The sequence below is a fragment of the Bufo bufo genome, chromosome 1 (assembly GCF_905171765.1).
Source record: "Bufo bufo chromosome 1, aBufBuf1.1, whole genome shotgun sequence".
NCBI classification, from domain to species: domain Eukaryota; kingdom Metazoa; phylum Chordata; class Amphibia; order Anura; family Bufonidae; genus Bufo; species Bufo bufo.
In genome coordinates this window covers 448,358,933-448,381,408 of record NC_053389.1, presented here as the reverse complement: position 1 = coordinate 448,381,408, position 22,476 = coordinate 448,358,933, and positions in this window count along the sequence as shown.

Genomic DNA, 22,476 nt, shown 5'->3' with positions numbered 1-22,476 from the left:
AAGTCTCAGTTCTATTCTATGCTTGCTATTAAAAAAAAAAAAAAAAGGGGGCAAGGCATGAGCAGGAGTGGATGGGGCCTACACAGCCTGACAAATTTTGTAAAATTTGGGTTGCATGAAACAAATTATTTTGTAAAATTCTGTGAATCAGCCAAATCAAACTTTTCATATATTTGCTCTTTTCTAAAAATGAGTGTCTGCTTATTATGATGCTCAGAAATCAATGGGAATACAATAATATTTGTGAACATTTCTATGAATATGGATGTGGAAAATGAAAAAAATAATAATTTGAAAACAATTTTGAAAATGATGTTTAACATAAAATTCTAACGATTGTCCTGTTTCTGGCAATAAATTCTGCCTGTGTTGTACTTATATCTGTAAAACAATGCTATTATCTCAGGCTTGCAATATCCGCCATGTCCTTTTGAACTTGTAGAGGTAATAGTAATTAAAAATGTATTTTCATAAATGCCAGAAGTCTAGCTAGAAAAATGGGGGAGCTGGAGGTTATTGTACTAGAAGAACATATAGATGTAGTTGGTGTGGCTGAGACATGGTTGGATTCTTTGCATGACTAAGCTGTAAATATTGAGGGTTTTACACTATTTAGGAAAGACAGGGTCAATAGAAAAGGTGGTGGCATGTGCCTCTATGTGAGGTGTGATCTGAAGACAAGTGTGAAAGAGGCAATTGTGGGTGAGGATGGTGAGGATGTGGAAACCTTGTGGGTGGAAGTTCAAAGGGATAAAGTTCAAATACTTGGTGTAATCTATAGAACGCCTAACATCACAGAGTAGATATAAATGCAACTGTATAACCAAATAGAGCAGGCTGCACAGGCTGGTACAGTGGTCATAATGGGAGATTTTAACTTCCCAGACATTGACTGGGGTCATGATTCTGTCTCAACTGCAAAGGGGAGGAAATTCCTAAACTTGCTGCAGGACCACTTTATGAGCCAGTTTTTAGAAGCTGCCACTAGGAGCAATGCTCTGTTGGATCTGGTAATTTATAATGACGCAGACAGAGGTTGTTGGTGTAACGGGCGCTGAAGGCGCACTCGGTCTCCCATCAGCCGCAGACTTGCTGCTTAGCTTTGGTAGCGAGGATCTGTGTTCGGCCTTGTTCCCAGGGCGGCTATGCTAGCTGGGAGTCTCCCTGCCCCTAGGTCTGCCTTGAGCGCCGAGCTGATCACTCGGTGCTCAACTTGTCTGTCTGTCGGTCATGTGACGCTGGCCACATCACATGACCCTCACTCCCTACTATAAATACAGGCAACCTGCTGGCTACAGGTTGCCTGTGATACTGGTCCATTGGTGCTTCCTTGTTCCTTGGTTCTAGTCTGCGGCTGCTTGTTCTGATTGACCTCCTGACCTTGTGACCTCAGCTCGTTCTTTGACATCGACTTCGTCTCATCCTTTGTACGTATTTGCTCTCCTGTATTGACCTCGGCTCTGACTGTTGACCTTACATTTGCCAACTCCATTTGTACTCCCGCTTCTCCTGCTTCTGACCCTTGGCTTGTTGACCTTCCGTATCTTTCCTCTGTGCACTTACGTAAGTAAGGGACCGTCGCCCAGTTACGCTCTGTTGCCTAGGGCGGGTAGTGTAAGTAGGCAGGGACAGGGGTTGAGGGTGGAGTCAGAGTGCACCCTCTTTCCTTCCTCTCTGATCCCTGACAGTTGGAAATGTTACTGTTCGAGAAACACTAGGTAATAGTGACCACAATATAAATATATTCACCCTAAACTATAAGCAGCAGACTCTGTCAGCCTGAGCAAATACTCTCAATTTTAAAAAGGCTAATTTCCCTGGTTTGGGGGCAGAAATTCTCACAGAGATGAGTCTGTTGAAGAAGGGACTCTCTTTTGTACCCCTACAGAAATTCAACCTATTTAATTGGGTTAAAGACTTGCAACTTTTTGCACGTAGACTTAAATGGAAAAAGTTTTTTAAAATCCACGACAGGAGAAGATGTCATGAACTTGGTATAGAGGTGGAGGAGTTGCAGGATGTTCTGCTACTAGCAGGCCTATCGGAAGAGGGTGACAGAATGATAGGGGATGGTCCATTTACGGAGTTAAGGAATCCGTTGAAAATATTTCCCCCGTTTAGTGATACCACTCCGATTGACACTTTCCTGTATGTTGTTACAAAGGACCTCCAAAGATTAGAGGGTATACCTCTGGGAAGGGACAACCTTACATCGGCCGAAAGACGGTCTTTGGAAGCACTAGAGACGGATACATCTATTGTCATTAAGCCCTCCGACAAAGGAGGCAATATTGTCGTGATGGAGCAAGAGGACTATCGCTTAATGTGTCTCCGGTTGCTGGAGGATCCTGCAACATACAGACGTCTCTCAACAAATCCCACCCCTGTATTTAGGCAAGAACTCGCGTATTTTCTGAATAATGCTTTTGAAAATAAGCTGATCAGCAAAAATGAATTGGATTTTTTGCTTCCCAAATCCCCGGTTGTAGCAACATTTTATAGTCTGCCTAAACTGCATAAAGCAGGACCAGTATTGAAAGGCAGGCCCATTGTCTCGGGCATAGGTGGCCTTACTGCCAATGCAAGCACGTATTTGGACATAATTTTACGTCCATTCATGGCATCCTTGCCATCCTATGCCCGAGATACGATGGATGTGCTACAACGTTTGGATGGGATTCAGTGCGAGGAAGGCGTCCTCCTCACAAGTTTGGATGTTGAGGCCTTGTACAGCTCTATACCCCATAAATCTGGGTGTAGAGATGTCGAGGCCTTCCTCCAACAGAGAGGTGAACAATGTCGCCGGCATAACATCTTCCTGTTACAGTTACTGGATTTTGTCCTCACCCACAACGTCTTCCTGTTTGACCAACACTTCTACCACCAGCTCAGGGGCGTCGCGATGGACAGTCCCTGTGCCCCGACGTTTGCCAACTTGTACCTGGGCTGGTGGGAGAAGGAGGTTGTGTTCAGTGATGAGATGGAGCAGCACACGTCGAATGTACAATTATGGATTAGGTACATCGACGATGTGCTGATATTGTGGAAGGGGACGAAAGAACAATTTGCGTCATTTGTGGCGGCATTGAATGTAAATCAGATGGGGCTATTTTTTACCTCTGAAGTACAAGAGCAACAGATAGCGTTTTTGGATTTGATGATCACCATAGGTACTGACAGAAAAATCACCACAAACTTGTTTAGGAAAAAGACCTCGACTAACAATTTGCTGCATTGGCAAAGTGGTCATCCCCTGGCCCTGAAAAGAGGTATCCCGAAGGGACAGTACCTCAGGGCCAGGAGGAATTGTTCAGGCCTAGGTGATTTCAGAGCTGCAGCATCTGACCTTAGAGACCGATTTCTTAATCGGGGATACCCAGAATATACTTTGAAACAAGCGTTCCATCACTCTATGAGTACAGATCGCACGCAGCTGTTGATTCCGAAACCCAGAAGCACTGCGGACTCCACGCCCAGAATTGTCGCAACCTTTGATAAGGCTCATAAAAATGTTCGCAACATTTTACTTAATCACTGGTCCATCTTGAAATCTGACCCAGATATTGGGGAGCTTATTCCGGATATTCCCTCAATCACGTACCGACGCAGTCTGAATTTACGTGACCACCTGGTGCATAGTCTATATACACAACCCAAATCCGAGACCTGGTTGAGAAATACCCTTGAAGGTACCTTTCCCTGTGGCTCATGCATCATCTGCAGAAACATCCTGAGAGGGGAATTTTTTACTAGCCATACAACGGGCCAGAGGTATATGATACGGTCATTTATCAGATGTACCTCTGTGGGTATTGTATACTTAATCAGCTGCCGTTGTGGGTCACAATACGTCAGAAAAACAAGACGTGAATTGAGACGCAGATTTGGGGAACATTTATCTGACATCCGCAATAAGCATGACACATCAGTGGCACGTCATGTATGCAATATGCATGACGGCAAACCTGATGTGTTAAAGGTACAGGAGATTGACCAAGTGAAAATGTCAATCCGTGGAGGGGATATTGATATACCCCTACTACGAAAAGAAGCGATGTGGACATATAAGCTGCAGACAGTTCAACCACTTGGGCTTAATGAGTCCATATCCTTTGCCAGCTTCATTTAAACACGGCCTTTTATACATACGGAAGGGCATGTGTTGTTTTATATCAGAACAGCAAGTTTAGTGTTATAGTGGTGCATATATCTCTGTTCTTCATGCCGCCTTTTACTACAAACATGGAAATGCAATTGATTCTTTTTTCCATTTTTCTATTTTCTATGTGCTGCATCCAGCATATATGTTGATCTAGATCTATGCATGATGTGGATATAATCTGTATACTGCATTTGTGCTGTGATGTGCAATAAGTAATATAGTATATTTTTTCAAGTCTGGTAGTGTTTTGATTGATAGAACCCCTCCCTATGGATGTCACATGACATGGATGGTGAGCGGTACCTGATGGTTCGGTTTATGTATCCTTATGGTACCCCGTCCAGTTGATCTGCTCTGGATCTAATGACATTGTGCGGGCCGCGATTTTCATTCCCCCTGTTACTGTAACAAGCGCTACATGCGCTAGAAGGTGTCAGTATAATTTTCGGCATCGGCCGGTCGGAGGGCGGAGCCATTGTGCCCGCCCACAATTCTGATTGGAGGTGTTACCTGCTCACCTTCTCTGATGGGCGGGGCCTCGGCCATATGAACTCGGCGTTCTATCGGCCGGATGCGGCCATTACAGCGCCATGAGCCATAGCACACTACAGTGCGGCTCCAACTGTCTTGCCATATACATCTAAAACAAGCTCCTGAAGAAGCGTGATAATGTGTAGATCACGTGGAAACGCGTAGAGCTGCTGTAAATGAACTAGGACACAGCTCTCTAGGCAGGACTGCACTAGATGCAAATTTATTAGTCAGCCTGAGAGTATGCATGTGACGTATGGATGAGCCAAAATATACTGGCTGTTGCTGTGTGTATGGAGCTAAAATATACTAGCTCTGAGTGACTGTATGCCAATACTGGCTGTGGGCAAAGAGTTGCGACGTTAGGTCCTGACCATAGGCCATATATATATATATAAACTCTATATCTAGTGGTCTCAGATCTAATTACACTTCTATTTTAATAGAGGTAGTGAGACTTAGTGTATTGAGATTTATATACCAGTGGGTATTCACCCGGAATTGTCCTCAGATACAGTCCACAAGTTCACGGGTATACACACACTCTGCATCCGTTCACACTGATACTGGTGTCCGTTTCCCTGACTTGCACACCCTAGCAATTCTAGTTAGCTAGTCAGGTCTTAGCCTGGTCTTTCTAAACATACAGAGGTGTTATTCATTCTCCCCCTCTGTATGTTATGTGAAGACTAGTTGCCTGATGGTCACAGACTGTGACATATGGGTTTTCCCTACCCTAATTTTAAACAGACTCTAATAAAGGTTTTGTTTTTTATTTTTAAACGTTCATCAGGCTGTTATCTTTCAAATATTATAGGAACGTCTACCGATTTAATTCTCCCAAGTGTGTATTTCGGCAGAAATTCTGGGCATAGACTGGGAGAAGCTACTGTGACAAAATAATACTGAGGATAAATGGGAGAGCTTTAAATCCACATTGAGTAATTGCACTAAAAAATTTATTCCTTTAGGTAACAAGTATAAACGGCTAAAATTAAACCCCCAATGGCTTACAGCTACTGTAAAAAGAGCAATAAAAGACACAAAAAAGGGCATTTAAAAAGTACTAATCTGAGGGGTCAGCTGTAGAGTTTGAAGATTAGAAAGGGCTTAATAAAATCTGTAAAAAAGAGATAAAATTAGCAAAAATAAAAAACGAACAGCAGGTGGCAAAAGAGGGCAAAACAAATCCCCAAAAATTATTTAAATATATAAATGCTAAAAAACCAAGGTCCGAGCAGGTAGGTCCCCTATCCCCTAAATAATGGTAAGGGGGAGGAGTATTCACTGAAGATAAGGAAAAGGCAGAGTTACTAAATGGGATTTTTAGCTCTGTATATACAAAAAAAGAACTGTAGATATGGTCCAAGATAAGTTAAATAAGGTAAATGTGAACAAGGCTCCGTGTCCAGATGGATTACACCCAAGAGTGCTTAAAGAGCTCAGCTAAGTCATTAATTCTCTAGGTACTGGTACAGTGCCAAGTGATTGCCGCAAGGCAATTGTGGTGCCCATATTCAAAAAAGGATCTAGGTCCTTCACAGGTAATTATAGACCAGTTAGTTTAACTTCTTTTGTGGGAAAAATGTTTGAAGGAATCTTAAGGGACTATATACAGGAGTATGTGACTATAAATAATATTATAAGTGATAACCAGCATGGGTTTACCAAGGACAGAAGTTGTCAGACTAACTTGATTTGTTTTTATGAGGAGGTGAGTAGAAGCCTGGACATAGGGGTGGCTGTGGATATAGTGTTCTGGATTTTAAAAAGACTTTTGATACTGTCCCTCTTAGACTTTTAATAGGTAAAGTAAGGTCTATAGGCTTGGAAAGTTTGCAATTGGATTGAAAACTGGCTGAAGGATTGTGTCCAGAGAGTCGTGGTCAATGATTCCTATTCAGAATGGTCCCGGGTTATAAGTGGTGTACCCTAAGGTTCCGTGCTGGGCCCTCTATTATTTAATTTATTTATTAATGATATCGAGGACGGGATTAATAGCACCATTTCTATTTTTGCAGATGACACCAAGCTATGTAGTACTGTACAGTCTACATAAAGTCCATAAACTTCAAGCTGACCTGAACACTCCGAGTCATTGGTCATCAACTTGGCAAATGAGGTTCAATGTGGATAAATGTAAAGTTATGCATTATGGTAATAATAATCTCTGTGCTTCATATGTCCTAGGTGATGTAACAGTGGGAGAGAGAAGTATTTGGGCGTCCTTGTTTATGGTAGATTAAATAACAGAATCCAATTTCAATCAGCTGCTTCTAAGACCACCAGGATATTGTCTTGCATTAAACGAGGCATGGACTCGCGGAGCAGGGATGTAATATTACCACTTTTCAAAGTATTGGTGCGGCCTCATCTGGAATATGCAGTTCAGTTCTGGGCACCAGTCCATAGAAAGGACACACTGCAGCTGAAAAAAGTACAGAGGAGAGCGACTAAACTTATAAGGGGCATGAGGGTCTTAGTTATGAAGAAAGATTAAAAGAATTGAATTTATTTAATCTTGAGAAGAGACATCTAAGGGAGGACATGATTAACCTATACAAATATATAAATGGCATACAAAAAATATGGTGAAAAACTGTTCCATGTCAAATGCCCTCAAAAGACAAGGGGGCACTGCCTCCGACTGGAGAAGAAAAAGTTCAGTCTCCAGAAGTATCAAAGCTTCTTTACTGTAAGAACTGTGAAGCTGTGGAATAGACTTCCTCAGGACATGGTCACAGCAGGAACAGTCGAGAGTTTTAAAAAGGGTTTACATGAATTCTTAAAAGTAAACAATATTAATGCTTATGAAAACGTGTAGAAATCTGAGTCTCACTTTCTTCTGGGATTCATGTCCCCACCTATCCCTTGGTTGAACTTGATGGACTTATGTATTTTTTTCAACCGTATCAACTATGTAACAATGTACTGTAACAATGAGCATTTGAAATAAAAAAAAAAGGCTAACAATGATTCTGTCTCAAACGTGATTCAGATATATGAGGCTGCCTTCATTATTTGAAAAGTGCATACATTCTAAATCTAATTTAATCATGAAGTTGTATCCTCCTTCCTTGGTCACATACAATTTTCAGCTTAAATCAATGTAAGGTTATGTTGGATGGCAGCAGGTTACTTCCATAGCAGCTCAATAGTCCTTCTACACGCCAGATGCATCTTTAGGTATTGACATCAAATTTGATAGATGAAGACTATTTTTAGTCCTATCGAAGAAAATGTGCCCTTTTCCACACAACCGTCATATAATTAGTTATTAATATTAGCTACAAGTAACCCCCAGTCTGACCAGTTAAAATATAATGAGGTTCAGTGCATATCATTACAAAATTAGTTGTGTTCATGCTCATATCAATCTTTTCATGAACAATGCCTTGAGTAAATTTACAGTGGATTAGTCACAACAGTCATCCTAGATATGACAAGTTGTCTTTACGTAATATGCATGCACTGTATGATTTACAATATATTAGGATATTAGTTCAACAGTATAGGGTTAAATACTTCTTAAAGAAGACCTGTCACCTCTCCTGATATGTCTGTGACTACTTGCATTCCACATGTAATAAAATTCTGCAGAATCTATTCTTATACAGTACATACCAAAAGTTTGGACACACCTTCTCATTCAAAGAGTTTTCTTTATTTTCATGACTATGAAGGCATCAAAACTATGAATTAACACATGTGGAATTATATACATAACAAACAAGTGTGAAACAACTGAAAATATGTCATATTCTAGGTTCTTCAAAGTAGCTACCTTTTGCTTTGATTACTGCTTTGCACACTCTTGGCATTCTCTTGATGAGCTTCAAGAGGTAGTCCCCTGAAATGGTCTTCCAACAGTCTTGAAGGAGTTCCCAGAGATGATTAGCACTTGTTGGCCCTTTTGCCTTCACTCTGCGGTCCAGCTCACCCCAAACCATCTCGATTGGGTTCAGGTCCGGTGACTGCGGAAGCCAGATCATCTGGCGCAGCACCCCATCACTCTCCTTCATGGTCAAATAGCCCTTACTTTCAAAGTTTTCCCAATTTTTCGGCTGACTGACTGACCTTCATTTCTTAAAGTAATGATGGCCACTCGTTTTTCTTTACTTAGCTGCTTTTTTCTTGCCATAATACAAATTCTGTAAATAAATAAATAAATAGTTAGGAGGCACTCGGCTATCTGGGACCAATGGATATTCAATACAGTATAAATTATAATGCAATAAATTTATTATACCATATATGTAAATGGAATAAAAATTGTAACATCATCCACATCAGAAAACAATCACCTTTCACAATTATAAAAAGGCGCCAATAAAATACATACATATACTATACTAATATAAAAAAGGAGAAATATGCAATATACACATATAGGTACACATAAAATACGCAATCTTGGGTTAAGACTGTTCAGAGAGCTCCTAATGAAGAAGCGCTGATTTGTATGTGGATGATTTTTGTGGCTATCCTCCAACTTAGCAAGTGCAGACCAATATATTCCAGACCTCAAAGTCACAAACTGCTGATTCACAAGAGGTTAATGATGTAAACTATATGACAAAAGTAGCAGCACTGTATATTATGAAAATGTCAATAGATAACCCCTACAGTTGTGAATCAGTACCCGATTTCAGTGTACTAATTCGTCACTTATATTTCAAATCCGGGCATCAAAAAATTAATGTATAAATGAATTTGATGCGTATATTCGGTACGCTATACATAAATTCGATGTAGATAATTCAATTTGATGCATGCAGTTATGGATATATTCGGTACATATATTTAGTACGTTACCCTTCCACGTGCCGCATACATTAATTCGATCCTCCTAGGTCAGAAGATGTCTCCGTACGGTAAGAACGCCAACTTGGTATGAAGTACCTTCCTGTTAGGTCACGTGTCGACTGATCAGATGATCTGCTTTGTCCACGTGTTCCAATATGAGGCGGAGTTAGGAGATGGTATCGGAGGCTGTGATTTGCGACAGCTTAAAACAACTCACAGTTTTTGTAGTAGTAAGGCGCGCGTCTATTTGTTGATCACTCCGCTTGAGTAAATGGATCCTTTAGGAGTAGTTTTGGAGACTTTTTCCTCTATCAATAAGGCCATACAATATCACGGCTTTTCCGGATCCTATAGCTGCTTGTCACCAAACGCGTTTCGGGGTCCGAACTTGCCCCTTCCTCAGTGGTTAAAACCTCCTCAGAGAGGAAAAAGTCTCCAAAACTACTCCTAAAGGATCCATTTACTCAAGCGGAGTGATCAACAAATAGGCGCGCGCCTTACTACTACAAAAACTGTGAGTTTTAGACTAATTCAGAAGTTTTCTAACTTGTGCAACTTTTTTACAATCTATTAATGTAGGTGCACCTTTTTTGTGCCTGAATTTGTCGCAAAAACAGTATAATTTCTACTCCATTCCCAGATTGGCGTACTTTTCTTATTCTGTTTTGAGTAGTGAAGTGCAACTTTTTTGCATTAAAAGTTTCACTTTCAGGGAGATATTGTTCTCTGCATAGATGCAACATTTTTAATGCACAAATAACTTAGACCAGTATAAGTGAATATAAACCTGTCTAACTGAAAAACAACCGCTAAAAGTCAGACTAATACGCCTAGTCTAATAAATGAACTGCTGTGCAACTGTTCATAAATCCTCGGCAAAAGAAAGACAGCTCAATGAAATATGCCTGTCTAATTTTGCTCCTAAAAATAGATGAGCTTGATAAATGTGCCCCATTAACTTTTACATGAACAAACACAGAGGGGTACATTTACTAAGACCAGCTTTTACGTCGGTCTTAGTTTTCCCCTCTGCAATGCTATTAGATACATCTAATTTATGACAAGGCGTGCGCCTCGTCATAAATTAGGGGCATCTGTGGAAGTCCGTTCTCTTGGAGTAAAAACTATGCCAGCAAGGCGCAAAAGTAAGTAAATTTGCCAGGGCTGGTGCCCTAGCCCCGCCATAGCCCCATCACGCTCCCACCCCTATAATGCCCAACGGACATACATGGCGCAAAACCAGCCTTGTCGCACAGCAAAACAGAAAAGGGGACTTGCAACACTTTTTACATCTATAAATGTCGCAAGCCCCTTAGTAAATGTTCCCCAGAGAGCATACAATGCGCAGGAAACTGTTCACACACACTAACAGAAGTTCGCAGGCAGCTAGTAAGCGAAAATGCAGGCTGTCAGCCATACAGCAACACCATGATAGATGATATGTAAGGCCAAGTTCACACTTCAGTTATTTGGTCAGTTATTTCCATCAGTTATTGTGAGCCAAAACCAAGTTCAGGTCAAAAACACAGAACAGGTGCAGATCTTTCCAGTATACCTTATCTCTGAGTAAAGCCTCATGCACACGACCGTTGTTTTATTCCGTGTCTGTTGCGCCGTTTTTCGTGATTTTCTGCGGACCCATTGATTTTCAATGGGTCCATTGAAAACTTGGCTAATGCACCGTTTGCCATCCGCGTCCGTGATCCGTGGTTCCAGTCCGTCAAAAAAATATAACCTGTCCTATTATTTTTGCGGAAAACGGTTTGCGGACCCATTCAAGTCAATGGGACCGCAAAAAAACGCGGAAGCACACAAGATTGTTATCCGCGTCCGCGCATCCGCGTCCTTTTTTTTCCTATCATTTGCATGGGAAACCTGTCTTAGACTTTTTTTTACATTCCTTTATGTCTGGTGGTCCTCCAAAAATAAAGGAAGACACACGGAAACAAAAACGGAAACAGATCACGGAAGAACGGAACCACATTTTGCGGACCGAGAAAAACAACTGTCATGTGCATGAGGCCTAAGCTTCAGTACAGGTTTTGTCTGAAAATAACTGATGGAAATTGATCAAATAACTGAAGTATGAACTTGGCCTAAGAGATTACAGTATTAAAACAAAAGGATAAGTTTATTGGGGAAAACTGTACAATTGGAAGGAGGCTGTAGTACTCATTGGGGCCGCCTCTAGCTTGGATACAAGATTAGATATCGTTAGGCTTGTAGACATTCAGGTTCCATTTGGTATTCTGCACCACATTTGCCCACTGATGTTGCAGCCTGGCCTATAGATCCTGCAAACTCATAAGCTGCCAAAGCTGGAGTCCCAGCTTGTTTCATAAATGTTCAATCTGTCGAATGGGAATGCCAGGGAATTGTAGCAATCTGGCAGAGATATTCCTAGGAAACCTATTTGTGGACGAGCATTATCCTGCTGAAAAATTCCAGTTGGAAGCCCTGGAATGAGAAGGCAACATACGTGGCTGCAGGATGTCCAGCACATATTTCTAAGCTGTTAAGTGTCCCTTGTATCACTAATAGGGGTGACTGACATATTCAATGGCTCCCCAGATCATCACACCAGTAGTTATGACAGAGTATTGCTCCATACTGTAGCAAAGGCAGGATTGAAGAGCTCACCATGAGGCCTCCATCCTTGAACCCAATCATCCTTGCATTCCATTCAAAATATGGATTCATTGTTAAAGACTCCATAGTAGTCCCACTCCATAGTAAGTTTCTCATTCACTACACCATTGCAAACGAAGATAATAGTGGTTGACTGTTAATGGCAGGACATTTAATGGGAACCAAATTTATTTCTGCTAAGTGCCTGGAAATGGTCTGGGCAGAGACAGGGGTGTGTAATGAAGATGCCAACTGTGTCTGGATGATGGACAACAAAACTGTGGGAGCTACTCGTGCTTGCCAGTGGATCAAACAATCCTCTCAGCTGGTGGTCTGTATTGGGGTCTCTTGAGCCTGTCTGCCATTTGTGAGTGCCTTTATGTAACCACTGCTCCAAAAACCTGCTAACAGCTAGGTCAGAACACCCTAGATAATGAGCATAGCTTCAAAACGAGCACCCTGCTTCTCTCAGTCTAGTGATTTGTTCCTTCTCAAAGTCTGTCAACTAGGCAAAATATATTTGACTGCATAGCAGAAACAGGTTTAACAGACAACTATCTCTCAAGAAGGTGTACACTACCCAAAGGTAGCCTCTAAGAGCCTTATTTATAAGGCATCGGGTAAAGCTCTTTTACACCTTTTGTGGTTAGATCCTGTAATCATTTACATATCTACCTAAGACATAATTGCATTCACAGTTTTTATCTTTGGCATTTTTATCTAGGTGCGTTATTAGTTTTTTTTTTTTCAATAAGTGTACTTGTGACACACTCTGACATAAAAAGTATGATATGCCATTGTAAAGTACCTTATGTCACTTTGAGGCACTATTGTGATGCTAGAATAATGTACTATATACAGTCGTGGCCAAAAGTTTTGAGAATGACACAAATATTAGTTTTCACAAAGTTTGCTGCTAAACTGCTTTTAGATCTTTGTTTCAGTTGTTTCTGTGATGTAGCGAAATATAATTACATGCACTTCATACGTTTCAAAGGCTTTTATCGACAATTACATGACATTTATGCAAAGAGTCAGTATTTGCAGTGTTGGCCCTTCTTTTTCAGGACCTCTGAAATTCGACTGGGCATGCTCTCAATCAACTTCTGGGCCAATTCCTGACTGATAGCAACCCATTCTTTCATAATCACTTCTTGGAGTTTGTCAGAATTAGAGGGTTTTTGTTTGTCCACCCACCTCTTGAGGATTGACCACAAGTTCTCAATGGGATTAAGATCTGGGGAGTTTCCAGGCCATGGACCCAAAATGTCAACGTTTTGGTCCCCGAGCCACTTAGTTATCACTTTTGCCTTATGGCACGGTGCTCCATCGTGCTGGAAAATGCATTGTTCTTCACCAAACTGTTGTTGGATTGTTGGAAGAAGTTGCTGTTGGAGGGTGTTTTGGTACCATTCTTTATTCATGGCTGTGTTTTTGGGCAAAATTGTGAGTGAGCCCACTCCTTTGGATGAGAAGCAACCCCACACATGAATGGTCTCAGGATGCTTTACTGTTGGCATGACACAGGACTGATGGTAGCGCTTACCTTTTCTTCTCCGGACAAGCCTTTTTACAGGTGCCCCAAACAATCGGAAAGAGGCTTCATTGGAGAATATGACTTTGCCCCAGTCCTCAGCAGTACATTCACCATACTTTGTGCAGAAGATCAATCTGTCACTGATGTTTTTTTTGGAGAGAAGTGGCTTCTTTGTTGCCCTTCTTGACACCAGGCCATCTTCCAAAAGTCTTCGCCTCACTGTGCGTGCAGATGCGCTCACACCTGCCTGCTGCCATTCCTGAGCAAGCTCTGCACTGGTGGCACTCCGATCCCGCAGCTGAATCCTCTTTAGGAGACGATCCTGGTGCTTGCTGGACTTTCTTGGACGCCCTGAAGCCTTCTTAACAAGAATTTAACCTCTTTCCTTGAAGTTCTTGATGGTCCTATAAATTGTTGATTGAGGTGCAATCTTAGTAGCCACAATATCCTTACCTGTGAAGCCATTTTTATGCAACGCAATGATGGCTGCACGCGTTTCTTTGCAGGTCACCATGGTTAACAATGGAAGAACAATGATTTCAAGCATCACCCTCCTTTTAACATGTCAAGTCTGCATTTTAACCCAATCAGCCTGACATAATGATCTCCAGCCTTGTGCTCGTCAACATTCTCACCTGAGTTAACAAGACGATTACTGAAATGATCTCAGCAGGTCCTTGAATGACAGCAATGAAATGCAACGGAAAGTTTTTTTTGGGATTAAGTTAATTTTCATGGCAAATAAGAACTATGCAATTCATCTGATCACTCTTCATAACATTCTGGAGTATATGCAAATTGCTATTATAAAAACCTAAGCAGCAACTTTTCCAATTTCCAATATTTATGTAATTCTCAAAACTTTTGGCCACGACTGTACATGACTTTGGGTTAGGCTCCCTGAGTTCCTAGGCTGTGTGTAACATGTGTTCTGTGAGTGCTGAGCTATGTTTTCAGGGATAAGTCTGTTTGAGCCAAATACGCTCAGACAGGATGTTGATAGATACTTGTGAGGCAAATCACATAAATTAACGTATATGATAAGCACTGTATGCAATGAGGTACGGTGCTGAAAACTATTGACTTCGTGTGGGGTATAATGGCTATTTATACCACAACACTGGGGTTGTCAGGGGTCAGATAGGTTATGCTAGGTGGACTCATGGTAAGAACAATGTGTAAAGCTAAGAGATGTGTATGAGTAATGCTCATAAATTGGAGCACCAATAAGCCGATGGAGTCAGCGACACTCATAGCAAGAGTGAGACCTTTGAGAAGGGACAGCAGGCCATAGTGCTTTCTAACCCTTTGCACCCGCCAGTATTCAAGGAGAACCAGTGGTCAGCTAGGTAGTAGGGAAACAAACCAATCCTGAGAACTGTGTATGTATGCAACATGTAGACGAACTGGCCAATGGACTACACAAGCAGCAAAGAGCCATCTTTATTTATGTCAACAGAGGGAACTCCAGGATTGCATTGTCGATTTTAATTGAGTTGGGTGGAATGCCAGAGAAGAAAGTAAGCCTGGTAAGACTTTGAAAATTCTAGGCCTATTGCCCCTAAGAATATTTAACCACCAAGACTGTTGCTCTTAATAGTTCAATGCAACATTAAGCCAGTTGCCTCTTGTGAGGACTTCTAACGCCAAGCTTGTTGCTCCATATGGTTCAGTTAAAACAGTTATAACTGTGTTTGCGTGTTTCCTTCTGTTATCCTTGCTTCACAACACTTATAGGCTATAAAGGTCCCTTTGTAAGGTCTTACAGATTAACATAGGCACCTAGTCATTGTTTCTTTGCACCAGTTTTGATTGCATCTCCCTTCACTGTGTTATGGCAAGTTCAGGACACAATAGTCAGACTTGCACATTGTATTGATATTTTGCAAGTTTGTTTTAATTTAAAAGTGGCAACCATGGACATCACCACACTTCATTATGTGCAAAAACTTTTTAACACAATGTCTATGTAAATAATCAGTGTAATAGGCCTTTATAGCTCTCTTGTATCAAATGTATGATAATTAATCTATTTTGTGTTAGTTATTTTGAACCATTTTTTAAAAAACTAAATCGCAGTTAAAATTCTGATGCTCTCCATCTCAGTGCTAAATTTTCCATACTGGTCCAGAATTGTCATCATGACCCCATTTGTTGTTTATTACAATATCATCCATGCTAGTCATATTATATAAGGAAAGTAATATGTAATTAAGAAACTGAAAGTCCAGTAAGACAATCAGAGCACAGACTTTTATTATCAGGTCTGTTTTCCCTGCACTTGAAGAACAAGAAGTATCTCAAAGCAATTGACTAGTACATCTTTAGAAGTATAAAAATGAAATCATTTCAGTCATTTTTAATTGATTATACATTTTGGACGGACTAGTTGCACTAGAACATAGTTGCACCAAAGACATAAAAGTATAAGGCAGGACGAAGTGCTGAGAAGGAGAAGAAAAGAAATCCGAAAGCGATGTTTATTTATTATAACCTGTAAATTGAAGGCCTTTGTTGCGGGTGACCTGAGGATTGTTATTATATGTAAATGTTGTTTCCTGCAGCACTTAGTTATGACAAATGGCTTGTTGAGGTTCATTTATATGCAAAAATAAAAAAGGGTATTTGCATTTTTTTTCAGAGGTTAAACTCACTGAAGCCTGTACACTGTATCTGCAATTGACCAAAGAACTCTCTGTAAAGAATATTCTACAGAGAAAATCGCTACACACATTGCACTTCAATGCATTGTAGTTTGGCAGGATGAATGAAGACATAACATTAACAGTGTAATTGGAATATCAGTGCATAAAAAAACAAGACAAATATGCAAAGCTATAAAGAGCAAAAAATTCAAATTGGTATCCAGATTCCATGAGATATAATCTATTGAAAAGGCTGCAGATGATTTCCTTGATTATTGGAGAAGATCTTGATTAATGTCGATCAAACATATAATTATGTAGGACAGAGGACTGGAATCAGTCTCAACAGACCAGAGCGGTATAATCAGTCTTATTCACCACACTTTACTGTCCATGTGTTTCTGAAATGGATGATCCTCTATGTGGTGCTTAAGCCTTCCGTAGACATCTCTAAACCTCCAGCGACCATTACTTTCAAATACAATTGGACTTAAAAGCATTGACTCCACCAAAGCCACATTTTTACAAATTGCTCCATTGCTTGGCAGTGCAATTAGTTAGCACAACTTTGCTAATGAAGGATTTAATCATTCTCACAGGACAAAATTTACAATAATCCGTGACTAATAATCCAAGAGTCCCAAGTCTCTACAGTGTAATAAACAAGATGTGTGACAGATACATTTACTTCTGGTAAATGTGAGAAGGGGAGAAAACATGGTAAATGTAGAATTTAGTGCAAAAGATGTGCATGACTGGAGCTCACATGCTATTTCTGATAAGGTCAGTGTATAAATGAGGCTCTTTTCTAACTGGCTCTGCTCCAAGGACCCAGCTGGCAATCACTCGAGATCAATGATCATAATGTGACAGGTTTCTAGAATGAAATGTACCCAATGGCATAGGTTGAAAGCTGAGGAAAAGAATTCTTTATCATTCCTCTCTTTATTGTGACAGTCAACAGGAACATTTTTCATTATTTTGCCTAATAAATTACAGAATTAACCATAGCCTATGATGTTTATTAATGTTATATACTGATCTCAGGATGTTTAAGGACAACCCAGTGACCTGTCCATATGCTTGCAGAAATTTATTGTTTTTACATACATAAATAATAAATGTATAGCCTAAAATGGGAAATACACATCAAGCATGATGCTTTCATTAAATGCCCACACCATAATTTAACAACTTCCAGACCCTGCCATTATTCCCCTTCCTTGCCCTGACTAATTTTGCAAATCTGACATGTGTCATTTTATGTGGTAATAGCTTTGGAATCCAATTGATTCTGAGATTTTTTCATGACACATCATACTTCATGTTAGTGGTAAATTTGAGCCAATATACAATATGATGGCATCGTTTTGTAAATTTGCAAGTTATAAATAAAAAATAAAGTTAAAAAAAAATAAAAATATATATTTTTTTTGTTTCAAGAAATTTTCTGAAACTGACTTTTTAAAGGACCAGTTCAGTTATGTGGTCAATCTTAGAAACTATACCCCTCAAATTAATCAAAACTTATTTTGAAAAAACTTCTGCTAAAGAAAGAAAGAAAGAGACAAGAACTCAGAATCTGGATGGCTAAAGCGTAGGAGTCAGCAAGGTAGCCTGCAACTACAGCTAACCAGTATTTGCTGCTTGTGAGGCATTACAGTTAAGACACCCATTACACTGAACACTGACCTGGCCAGACATGTCTCTAAAGACCTGTATTCGTTAGTGGACACTAAAGTCATAATTGCTAGATTACAGTTACCAGCCAGAGATTCCAGTGAAAGAGACATTACCAAGATAGCATGCCAAGAGCATACCAAGCAGTAGCCACTACCTCTCCTTTCCTATGCCACAGCTCCTTAACCACCTCCGGACCGCTGTACGCACAGACGCGTCCTGGAGGTGGTTGATTCATTCCTCCTGGACGCGCCGGCGCGTCCTCTCGCGAGACGCAAGATTTCCTGTGAACGCGCGCACACAGGCGCGCGCGCTCACAGGAACGGAAGGTAAGAGAGTTGATCTCAAGCCTGCCAGCGGCGATCGTTCGCTGGCAGGCTGGAGATGTGTTTTTTTTAACCCCTAACAGGTATATTAGACGCTGTTTTGATAACAGCGTCTAATATACCTGCTACCTGGTCCTCTGGTGGTCCCATTTGTTTGGATCGACCACCAGAGGACACAGGTAGCTCAGTAAAGTCCCACCAAGCACCACTACACTACACTACACCCCCCCCCCCGTCACTTATTAACCCCTTATTAGCCCCTGATCACCCCTAATCACCCCTGATCACCCCATATAGACTCCCTGATCACCCCCCTGTCATTGATTACCCCCCTGTCATTGATCAACCCCCTGTAAAGCTCCATTCAGATGTCCGCATGATTTTTACGGATCCACTGATAGATGGATCGGATCCGCAAAACGCATCCGGACGTCTGAATGAAGCCTTACAGGGGCATGATCAATGACTGTGGTTATCACCCCATATAGACTCCCTGATCACCCCCCTGTCATTGATTACCCCCCTGTCATTGATCACCCCCCTGTAAAGCTCCATTCAGACGTCCGCATGATTTTTACGGATCCACTGATAGATGGATCGGATCCGCAAAACGCATCCGGACGTCTGAATGAAGCCTTACAGGGGCATGATCAATGACTGTGGTTATCACCCCATATAGACTCCCTGATCACCCCCCTGTCATTGATTACCCCCCTGTAAAGCTCCATTCAGACGTTCGCATGATTTTTACGGATCCACTGATAGATGGATCGGATCCGCAAAACGCATCCGGACGTCTGAATGAAGCCTTACACGGGCGTGATAAATGACTGTGGTTATCACCCCATATAGACTCCCTGATCACCCCCCTGTCATTGATCACCACCCCTGTCATTGATCACCCCCCCTGTCATTGATCACCCCCCCTGTCATTGATCACCCCCCTGTCATTGATCACCCCCCTGTCATTGATCACCCCCCTGTCATTGATCAACCCCCTGTCATTGATCAACCCCCCTGTCATTGATCACCCCCCTGTCATTGATCACCCCCCTGTAAGGCTCCATTCAGACATTTTTTTGGCCCAAGTTAGCGGAATTATTATTTTTTTTTCTTACAAAGTCTCATATTCCACTAACTTGTGACAAAAAATTAAATCTCACATGAACTCACCATACCCCTCACGGAATCCAAATGCGTAAAATTTTTTAGACATTTATATTCCAGACTTCTTCTCACGCTTTAGGGCCCCTAGAATGCCAGGGCAGTATAAATACCCCACATGTGACCCCATTTCGGAAAGAAGACACCCCCAGGTATTCCGTGAGGGGCATATTGAGTCCATGAAAGATTGAAATTTTTGTCCCAAGTTAGCGGAACGGGAGACTTTGTGAGAAAAAAATAAAAAATATCAATTTCCGCTAACTTGTGCCAAAAAAAAATAATTTCTATGAACTCGCCATGCCCCTCATTGAATACCTTGGGGTGTCTTCTTTCCAAAATGGGGTCACATGTGGGGTATTTATACTGCCCTGGCATTCTAGGGGCCCCAAAGCGTGAGAAGAAGTCTGGTATCCAAATGTCTAAAAATGCCCTCCTAAAAGGAATTTGGGCCCCTTTGCGCATCTAGGCTGCAAAAAAGTGTCACACATCTGGTATCGCCGTACTCAGGAGAAGTTGGGGAATGTGTTTTGGGGTGTCATTTTACATATACCCATGCTGGGTGAGATAAATATCTTGGTCAAATGCCAACTTTGTATAAAAAAATGGGAAAAGTTGTCTTTTGCCAAGATATTTCTCTCACCCAGCATGGGTATATGTAAAAAGACACCCCAAAACACACTCCCCAACTTCTCCCGAGTACGGAGATACCAGATGTGTGACACTTTTTTGCAGCCTAGGTGGGCAAAGGGGCCCATATTCCAAAGAGCACCTTTCGGATTTCACTGGTCATTTACCTACTTACCACACATTAGGGCCCCTGGAAAATGCCAGGGCAGTATAACTACCCCACAAGTGACCCCATTTTGGAAAGAAGACACCCCAAGGTATTCCGTGAGGGGCATGGCGAGTTCCTAGAATTTTTTATTTTTTGTCACAAGTTAGTGGAAAATGATGATTTTTTTTTTTTTTTTTTTTCATACAAAGTCTCATATTCCACTAACTTGTGACAAAAAATAAAAACTTCCATGAACTCACTATGCCCATCAGCGAATACCTTGGGGTCTATTCTTTCCAAAATGGGGTCACTTGTGGGGTAGGTATAATGCCCTGGTATTTTAGGGGCCCAAATGTGTGGTAAGGAGTTTGAAATCAAATTCTGTAAAAAATGACGAGTGAAATCCGAAAGGTGCTCTTTGGAATATGGGCCCCTTTGCCCACCTAGGCTGCAAAAAAGTGTCACACATCTGGTATCTCCGTACTCAGGAGAAGGTGGGGAATGTGTTTTGGGGTGTCATTTTACATATACCCATGCTGGGTGAGATAAATATCTTGGTCAAATGCCAACTTTGTATAAAAAAATGGGAAAAGTTGTCTTTTGCCAAGATATTTCTCTCACCCAGCATGGGTATATGTAAAAAGACACCCCAAAACACATTCCCCAACTTCTCCTGAGTACGGAGATACCACATGTGTGGCACTTTTTTGCAGCCTAGGTGGGCAAAGGGGCCCATATTCCAAAGAGCACCTTTTGGATTTCACTGGTCATTTACCTACTTACCACACATTAGGGCCCCTGGAAAATGCCAGGGCAGTATAACTACCCCACAAGTGACCCCATTTTGGAAAGAAGACACCCCAAGGTATTCCGTGAGGGGCATGGCGAGTTCCTAGAATTTTTTATTTTTTGTCACAAGTTAGTGGAAAATGATGATTTTTTTTATATTTTTTTTTTTTTCATACAAAGTCTCATATTCCACTAACTTGTGACAAAAAATAAAAACTTCCATGAACTCACTATGCCCATCAGCGAATACCTTGGGGTCTCTTCTTTCCAAAATGGGGTCACTTGTGGGGTAGTTATACTGCCCTGGCATTCTAGGGGCCCAAATGTGTGGTAGGGAGTTTGAAATCAAATTCTGTAAAAAATGACGAGTGAAATCCGAAAGGTGCTCTTTGGAATATGGGCCCCTTTGCCCACCTAGGCTGCAAAAAAGTGTCACACATCTGGTATCTCCGTATTCAGGAGAAGTTGGGGAATGTGTTTTGGGGTGTCTTTTTACATATACCCATGCTGGGTGAGAGAAATATCTTGGCAAAAGACAACTTTTCCCATTTTTTTATACAAAGTTGGCATTTGACCAAGATATTTATCTCACCCAGCATGGGTATATGTAAAATGACACCCCAAAACACATTCCCCAACTTCTACTGAATACGAAGATACCAGATGTGTGACACTTTTTTGCAGCCTAGGTGGGCAAAGGGGCCCACATTCCAAAGAGCACCTTTCGGATTTCACTGGTCAGTTTTTACAGAATTTGATTTCAAACTCCTTACCACACATTTGGGCCCCTAGAATGCCAGGGCAGTATAACTACCCCACAAGTGACCCCATTTTGGAAAGAAGAGACCCCAAGGTATTTCGTGATGGGCATAGTGAGTTCATGGAAGTTTTTATTTTTTGTCACAAGTTAGTGGAATATGAGACTTTGTAAGAAAAAAAAAAAAAAAAAAAAATCATCATTTTCCGCTAACTTGTGACAAAAAATAAAAAGTTCTATGAACTCACTATGCCCATCAGCGAATACCTTAGGGTGTGTACTTTCCGAAATGGGGTCATTTGTGGGGTGTTTGTACTGTCTGGGCATTGTAGAACCTCAGGAAACATGACAGGTGCTCAGAAAGTCAGAGCTGCTTCAAAAAGCGGAAATTCACATTTTTGTACCATAGTTTGTAAACGCTATAACTTTTACCCAAACCATTTTTTTTTTACCCAAACATTTTTTTTTTTATCAAAGACATGTACAACAATAAATTTAGAGCAAAATTTATATATGGATGTCATTTTTTTTGCAAAATTTTACAACTGAAAGTGAAAAATTTCATTTTTTTGCAAAAAAATCGTTAAATTTCGATTAATAACAAAAAAAGTAAAAATGTCAGCAGCAATGAAATACCACCAAATGAAAGCTCTATTAGTGAGAAGAAAAGGAGGTA